The 8996-nt window shown below is 33.8% G+C and overlaps 1 pseudogene across 1 annotated transcript; it reads left to right on the top strand.

The window, feature by feature from the left end:
- The first annotated feature begins 2727 nt into the window (after nucleotides 1–2727).
- Nucleotides 2728–7015, top strand: LOC145085920 (F-box/kelch-repeat protein At5g42350 pseudogene; annotated as a pseudogene). Its single transcript, XR_013700222.1, has 2 exons — nucleotides 2728–3101; nucleotides 5377–7015. The product of XR_013700222.1 is annotated as an F-box/kelch-repeat protein At5g42350 pseudogene (transcript).
- The last annotated feature ends 1981 nt before the right edge of the window (nucleotides 7016–8996 follow it).

Raw genomic sequence — 8996 nt, 5'->3', positions numbered from 1 at the left:
GCAAAGTCAAATAAATCGTTTAGATTGACCAGAGGATTTCAATATGCAATGTTCCCAATCTAGAGATATGTCGACTGCGTGATTTGTGATTTCAAACGCCATAAAGAAATGATCATCGAACAAAGATTTTGACTTACGAATCTAGAACTTACGATTTCAACAATTAAGTGGGCTAAACGATGAATAGTAAACACACACAATGAGCCCAAAGGATGCAACGAATGTACAGTAAAAAAAATGGGCTCAAGAACAAATAAACTGTACTGGATCGTTGAACGAATAATAATCAGATCCAAAAAAACTGAGTGACAGTGGAACTCGTGATTAACGTGGATCTATAGAAAAATAATTAAATCAAAATATTTTGATCTCAAAACAAATCAGATCCAAAGAACAGAAAAAAGATACCACGATGAACAGTAGAATACACCATAAATCTTCATGAACAGTAACTTGAACATAATTTTGATTCCTAGACGCCAAAACACCAATAATCTTCAATAACTTGTGCAGAAAATCATCAAATCAAGAACCGATACTTCAAAAATCAATAGATCTTCAAAGACCCGCTCTGATACCACTTGTTGGGATTAAAACCCTAATTGAGATTTGATGAACAAGATGCGGAAAATAAGAACAAACACAAATATGAAGATTATGTCGAATGATCACTCGATTTATTGAATTGTGAGGAACAAATTACACTTAAGAAATAAGAATCTAACTCTACAAGAAACCTCACAACGTGGCAGCTACATTTTGTCTCACTCTCTTCACCCTAATTGTGAATAATACATGACTATTTATAGGGAAAAGACAAGTCTTTGGCTTTTGACCTAGAATTAGTCAAAGGGGCCCATTGCCATCATCCATGGAGTGCTTTTAAATTTTTAAAATTTTTTAGAAATAATAATTCCCAATATGTTGGTAAAATATTATTTCACAAAATAATGTTTTTCCAATCAAATACAAGTGTTTATATATTTATTAATAATCAAATTATACTAATAAATAATTAATTGATGGTAACTTGCTATAAGTTGTGACCCTATAGGATCATATATTATTAGCAATACCACTCTATAAGGACTCTTGGGCATACTAGATCATTCACTGGAAACTCTTGATCTTGGCTTTCTTACCTGTTTCTTGTTTGGTTGTGGTTCTAGAGTGGGATCACATGTTCGAATGTCTATCTCACATCTGGTTACATATAGCTATGAATTCCATGGAGATCTGCCGATAACGACGTATCCATGTTAGTCAGGTAGACTAGTGTAGATAGTTGCCTGTGTTTATGTGTTTACTTGATTGCTTGTTTGTTACATATGACGACTTTTTGGGTGGTGGGCTGAGGCGATCTTGGTATGTGCGGTAGACCAAGATACTCGGGGTAGGCCAATGGTGTGTTGTAGGCCACGTATGGAACAACTGTATGTTGTGGGGGAGCAGTCCAGACATACTATTGGCCTTGTGAGGTGGGCCAGACAGACTGAAGGCTTATATGTGCATGCATTGTATGTATATTGTGGTATGTTGTATTTTGGGAACTCATTAAACTTTGATGTACAGTTCTGGATTAAATGTTTTTAAGGTACCATTGGTGATTGTGGGAAGACGAAGATGTGACTGTACACACTCATTAGCAACACTGGAGTTCCATGTTTATATCTTAATGCTCTGTTTTCCTAATTAATTGTAATTGAACAAATGAATTTCTTAACTTTGGATTGTATGAAAATGATGTTTTATCTTAATTAAAAATGAAAAATTTATTTGTGAACTGGGACATTAGATATTATATATTATATGTAACAATATGCCGTTTCTTGGCCATTTAGGATTCTTGGAGGATAAAATGAGTATTTTTTGGTAAGTTTAGATGACTGATTAGTTTATTTATTTATTATTATTATTATTATTATTATTTACACGAGGATCCATATTATTATAAACTAGGTGTGAACCCCATGTATTACATGAGTGTATTTAAAACAATTAAATATGTATAAACATTTGAGAAATTTGAATTTATAAGAAAAATGAGAAAAATATTGAATTACTAAAATTAAAATGTTTTTTTCTCTTTTAAATTTAAACAAATTATTTAGATAAAATAATCAAAGCAAATTAATGAGATTTTATTTTAAAATTTTGAAATTATAAGGAAAATCCATTAATAAAATTGATATGATTTATTATTAAATTTAAATACCATATGAAATTTAATAAAATAGGAAAACCATAAAATTACATATGAAATAAAAATTAATTCAAAATAACCACAAAATGATATGTGACAAAATGAATGAAAGTGTGATAACTAATAAAAAAAACCTTCATTTATTAAAGAAGATAGGGGAGTTATTATGAATTGATTAATAAAAACTTATTCGAAAGAATTAGAGATCACTTCCTTTTATAGTTTTATCCCTAAAAAAGAAAGATTGTTCTTGAAAGTTGTGAGCTAAGTTTCAAAGATTTATTTCCACTTTCTAGTTGGTTCATTTAATTTAGCACATTCTTTTCTCTCCCATTAAACCTATTTAATTTTTGGATATAATGTGGAGTGCAGAGTGTAGACAGCTTTAATCAAATAGCAAAAATGAATAATGTAATTTTGGATGAATAAAACCAAAAATATAGAACTGTTTCCGCTTTTCTTCAAATAAAGCCATTTAATTGAACAAAACAAATAATAAATAAGTACACCCACTTCTTGACATGATGATTAAACTCAAAAAGAGAGAGACCAGATCCATCACTTTCATATCTCTCTCTCTTTCTTCCCCTTAAAAACGTTTAGTTTCTGCTTTTGCTTTGCCTTTCAAACTTTACCAAAAATCCTCCCTTCTTGATTGCATCCTTTAACCTAACCAGATAATCAATTGCTATCCCAAAGATTTCACATTTCATCTTCCTACTCAAACCCCTTCTTTTTAAAGAATTGAATCCCCAAGAAATTACTACTTTTAGTACCCTTTTGTTGGATCTATTATTTGGATCGATCGTTTGGAGTGCAGAACAAGAATCTTGAAGCGAAACACCGGTCTTTTTTCCGTTTACACGCATCTGGACTGTGGCTGTATAAACTTGATGAGGTTTGGTTTCTTTACTTTTACCTGTTTGTGTAATTTCAGTGCATTCAGCTGCTTAAGTTTCTGGGTTGTTGTTCACATTCGTCGCATTTTTTCTTCTTACATAGTTTGTGCGTCTTTCTTAGAGCATTGTATTTTGACTTTTCCTAGGTAGTCAAACCTGATGCTTTTCAAATTCTGCATTTTTCGTTTTGATTTTTGGTCCTGTGAAACTGTTCTTCTTTGAGTAATCTTCGGGTAGATGTATATATTGGCTGATTGCTTACATATAATGATTATTCTTATCAATTCATGAAGTTAGAGAATCACTTGTTTGACACAAAGAGTTAACAGTTACATCTGTTTGGTGTGAACATAGTTGATAGTTCTCTGGGTTCGTTGACTGTAGATAGTCAAACCTATCAAATTTCAGATTCACAACCGACATCTAATTTTTACTTTTTTTTTTACCCAAAAGATATATTTTTTGTAATAATGTATAAATATTTAAGCATGGTTACTAAAATTTTCTGGATTAAGATCAGCATTATTGAAAATAATAAGGGAAAGAACAACTCATTTGACTTCAAATTTGGACTGTTTTGGAACTAAGGGGATATTATTTTTGGAATCATATACTGTATCTGTATGTCTTTTTCTGAATTTATTTAAATTTGACTCTTTTAGGTTCTTCATTTCAATTTATTTAAACCTCCTTGATTAACATATTTGATGTATGATTAAGTTGAGATTGTTTCAGAAGCAATTTCACTAATTATTAATCACCTCTGTCAAAATGAGAATCCACTTTGAAGCTAAGACTAAAAAAACGGTGAATTCATTAAGCACAAGAATAATGGGAAAACAGCTTGATTTCATGGAAATAACGTTCAAAGGCTAGTGCTTTCTTGATACCCAATCCCTTATTCTCCATACCCACAAATAAGCTAGAGTAACAAACTCTATAAATTAAACTTCCGAAATTGCCCTCCAATGGCCAGGTATTCTGTTTTGCCTGTATTTCCAGTTTTACCCCTCCTAGAGTACATGGACTTTAGAGGTGGCTTAGCAAACAACCACCTTGTACTCTATGTGGAATTTCAATTGACTTCTTTCCTCTTTTTATCCTCAACACTCTTCATTTACTATTTTAACACATAAAAATTTGAGTTTCTGTTTCAATTCATCTAAAGATTGTGTCTCTTTCAGTTAGTTGATGCAACCGTAGTTTGTCCCATTGTGTTCTTCACAAGTCTAGGAGGGTCCCATCAGTATAAAAATTTGACAAAAGTTCATAAATGGCCCCTATGGTTTCCAAAAAATCTCAATTTTAGGATAATGTTAGTTTTTGTTACACCTGTGGTCCTTGTGGTTTCAAGATCAGGCATGTCGAGTCCTTTACGGTAACTCCATTAAAAATAGGGGTTAGTTACTTGTGAAAGACCAATTTACCCCTCTTTATTACTTTTTAGTCTTGTACTCTAGCTTGTATTTTTTCCAACTTCTAACAGGTTTCTCATCTATTTTCTAAAAATTCTCTGTAACCAAGAAAATAAGTCAAGGTTAAACGAAAAGAATTTACTAGTATGCAGATTGCAATTTTGGCCGAGAACAAGTTTAAACTATAGAGATAAATAAGTGTAAGTTAAAAATATAACAAGTGAATAGATCAAATTTGGTTTTGATTATAATCATATAATATAAACTATAAAGTAGTTGGAAAAAAAAGAAAAACAACCATAATACAAATACAAAATAAAAATAAGTTAAGATTACAAAAAGGGTCCTTGTAGTATTTTGTATATTTCAGATTTGGTCCAAGGGCAAATTGGTCATATTAGAGAAGTTTACCGCCTAACCGGTTAAAAGTTAGGTTTAACGGCCGAGGGACTAAGCATGCTTGATTTTGAAACCATAGGGACCACTATTGTAGCAAAAACCAACATTGTCTTGAACTTGAGACTTTTTGGAAACCACAGGGACCATTTATGAAATTTTGTTTAAATTTTTTTTTTTTTTTATCATGGTCCGATACAATTGAGTTTGGAAATCTGTGAAGCCTTACAATCTCTTTCACTAATAAACTAGCAACCATATAAGCCAAAAATGGGTGTTTGAGGCTCAAAATATTGTCAAACTTTGAAAGCCAAAACACCATAACTATTATCGTATCATTCCATGAGATTTTGTTAAAGCTTCTATGAAATCCATGGATACTTTTTTCTGAATTTCAACGAATCATATTTCTTGTGATCTTGTATTGCTATCATCATCTAACATGTAATGTTCATATGCCCAGGCTTAGGAGCAAGCACATTTTCACATCAAGACACAAACATGTTAATAGATGTTAGAATGCAAGATGAAATCTGAGCAACAACAGGGTGAAAGTTCACATCAAGAACTCAAACCTTCCAACAATTATGGAAGTGTGATGGAGGATGAAGATGACACCACAGGGGTTTCATTAAGGTGTCTAAGTTTATACACCCGAGGTGGAGGAGGGTGCAAGGTTGGAGCCGCAACAACCGACGACTTCGCCCAACTCGGTAAAGTACCCAAACCTGTGTGCGGGACCCACGACACGAGTATCGATTGTTTCTCGTATGGAGTTGAGAGGTTTTGGAAAAGAAATTATACAAAAAAGAATAATTTTCAAGTCCAAAACAACGCCATGCATGTGTTTCTTCCCGATGATATTCTCGAGATGTGTTTAATGAGACTCCCGTTAACAAGCCTAATGAACACACGTCTCGTGTGCAAAAAATGGAGGTCATTAACAACCACCCCTCGGTTTTTACAAATGAGAAAAGACGGGTTTTACCCGAGTCCATGGTTGTTCCTTTTTGGTACTGTTAAAAACGGATATTGCTCACGTGAGATTTACGCGTTCGATGTTTCTTTCAAAAAATGGCATAAAATTGAAACCGAAGTTTTAAACGGCCGGTTTTTATTCTCCGTGGCGACGGTCCATGATACTGTTTACATCATCGGAGGGTGTTCGAGCCGGAAAACACACCGTGGAGTATTGGTTTTTAATCCGTTGATGAAATCTTTTCACAAAGTCGCATCTATGAGACATGCAAGATCGAAACCGGTTCTTGGAGTCTATGAAGTCAACTCCGATCGTTTGACCATCAAAAGTCAAACCCGAACACGGACACGGACACTGACACAGACACAAACACGGTTCTTGATAATTGCAGTGGGTGGGGTCGGTTCATTCGACGAGCCGTTAGATACATGCGAGATTTACGATTCTTCATCGAACAAATGGACGGAAATCCAACGGGTCCCGGTTGATTTCGGGATCATTTGTTCGGCCGTTGTTTGTAACGGGATTTTTTACGTTTACTCCGAGAGTGATAAACTTGCGGCGTATGACATTAAACACGGTTTTTGGGTTCGGGTCCCGACGAATCCGGTGCCGCCACGTGTCCATGAGTACTCCCCGAAACTGGTGTCGTGTGGTGGTGAACGGTTGTTTATGGTGGCGGTTTCGTGGTGTGAAGGAGATGGTGAAATTGGAAGGAGAAATAAGGCGGTTAGAAAGTTGTGGGAGCTTGATCTTGTTTGTTTAGGTTGGAATCAGGTTTTGATGCATCCTGATGCACCCATGGACTGGAATGCAGTGTTTGTTGGTGATAAGAACTTAATTTTTGGAGTTGAAATGTTTAAGATTTTTGGACAGGTGTTGGAGTTTGTGACCATCTGTGATGTATCGGATCCGAATATGGATTGGGTTCATGTGTCCAAGAATGAGGTGGCTCGTGACATGGATGTGTCTTCGTGTGTCATGAAATCTATGGCTGTTGTGCATTTGTAACTCGTGCAAAGTGAAATTGATATCTTTATGTTTGTCTTTGCTTGTAAGTTTTGGGATTCGAAACGAAATTTGGTAATTAATTTTCAATATTTCTTGCGTTTATGGGATTCAATCCATATGTTTTGGAGCCAAAACGAGTAACTTTTAAATATGGATTCCTTTAATTTTTTTGCAAACTCATGGTTGCTCCGGAATTTCAAAGAATAAAATCCTCTTTGCAAGAACCTTGAAAATGACTTGCATAATTAATAATAAAGGTATTCAAGATCATCCTTTTCAAAAGATTCATTTGTTCAATGATTTAGAAACCGGTTGAACCGGCCGGACCAGGAAGGCAGGTCGGGTGTTTTTACAAAAAATCTGATTGAACTAGTTAAAATTAAATCGGTTGAACATGTTAAATTGAACAAAAACACATGGAAAAGAACAATTTTGCATAATAAACTTTGGTGGTTTTTTTCACATTTATTTGGTGGTTGAACCAGTTAAATAAAAACATATGATAAATGTTATAAAGTTTTTTGATATGCTTGTATTCATCTAAAACAATATTTTGTTTCGGTATTATACTTTGTTTTCCTTTTAATATATGTGAATTGATGTAAAACTTATGGTTATATGTTATCTAATGTATTTGGATTTATATACAATTTGTTTTTATGTGTATTTTTAATGTTTGAACTTGTGAAAAATTCTTGATTTATGCATGTATGTATATGTAGAAAAATAGAAAGAATATATAAATTACAGAAACTGAAGATGCTTTTTGGAATATAATTAAGCAGTTAGATTCTAAGTAATGCTTTATTGGTTTTTACCATAAATTTAGTATACAGTGTAATATATTAATTTTCTTTAATGTTATTGTAAAATACTTTTTTCTTTTTAAAAATATTACATGTGTTTGAAAATAACAAATTAGATTTGGGTGAATTGTAAAACATTTTATTTTCAAACAAATTAGATTGGGGTGAATTATAAAACATTTTATAAAGACTAAGGATAAATTAATTTAATTATTAATTTTTTTAAAAATGGTTAATAGGGTTGTAAAATAACCAAACGAATACAAAAGTTGGCTTGTTTATGTATAACAAATGTCCTTGAGTTGACATGTTTTGTATGATATTGGTAAACAATGCTTATTCATTGTAATACTGGAGTTCAAATTGTTTGGGGTCGAGCAAAGTCCAAATGTGAGGTATTTTCATATTATCATAATTATACATAAAATTTAGGCAATATCTTATACGTTAGAATACCCTAGGTGGAATGCTAATATACAATGGGTCCAGTAAACCATCAGGTTAGAATACCTTAGGCCCAGTTAACCATCGGGTTGAAATGTCAATATACAAGGGGTCCAGTCATCCTCGGGATACCCTCAGCCCCAATCAACCATCGGGTTGGAATGCCCTCCGTCTGTTGGCCCACACACATAGCAGTAAAGCCTCAACCACTCACCAAAATATGTGCACATATAACAGATAATCATATAATATGTCAACAGACAATCATGCAGATCTACAGATAACTAAGCGTAACATCATCCTATACCAGGATACAGATCTAACAGATCATTACAACACAATAGTATACCATCAAATAACAGAATATCTAATCCATTGGGTCGTGCTTGGTGCCTTCAACCTGTAGGTACAATGAGGAAAACTCACCTTACAGTCTGGATAAAAGCTGATGAGGTCTCGACTCCGAATCTTAGCTCTAACCGTCACCTATCCAACCAAATGAACAATCCTCAATCACCATCCCAAAATACCCAAAATACAATTACATCAAACTTGGTCAAAGTCAAAGTCAATGTGGTCAAGTCAACTAAGTCAACCCAACCGAGTCGACACAGTGAGCGTACGCGAGGCGTACTCATTCGTTGATTGGATCGGGATGGCTGACCGAGTATGCTGGGCGTACATACTAGTACGCACGACGTACTCCCATGTTTTCTTCTTTTCCCGTTAAGTGCTTAATACTTCGTGTAACGACCGAAAAATACAACCAATTTTAAATTTTTCAAAACAACCCGATTTCATTAAAATCACTACAAAAAGGTTTTCAATACAAATTATTTAAAG

Source organism: Lactuca serriola, chromosome 2 (genome assembly GCF_051521515.1).
Source record: "Lactuca serriola cultivar US96UC23 chromosome 2, Lser_US96UC23_V15, whole genome shotgun sequence".
NCBI lineage: Eukaryota > Viridiplantae > Streptophyta > Magnoliopsida > Asterales > Asteraceae > Lactuca > Lactuca serriola.
The sequence above is the reverse complement of the archived record's forward strand: the minus strand, read 5'-3'. Positions and strand labels throughout refer to the sequence as shown.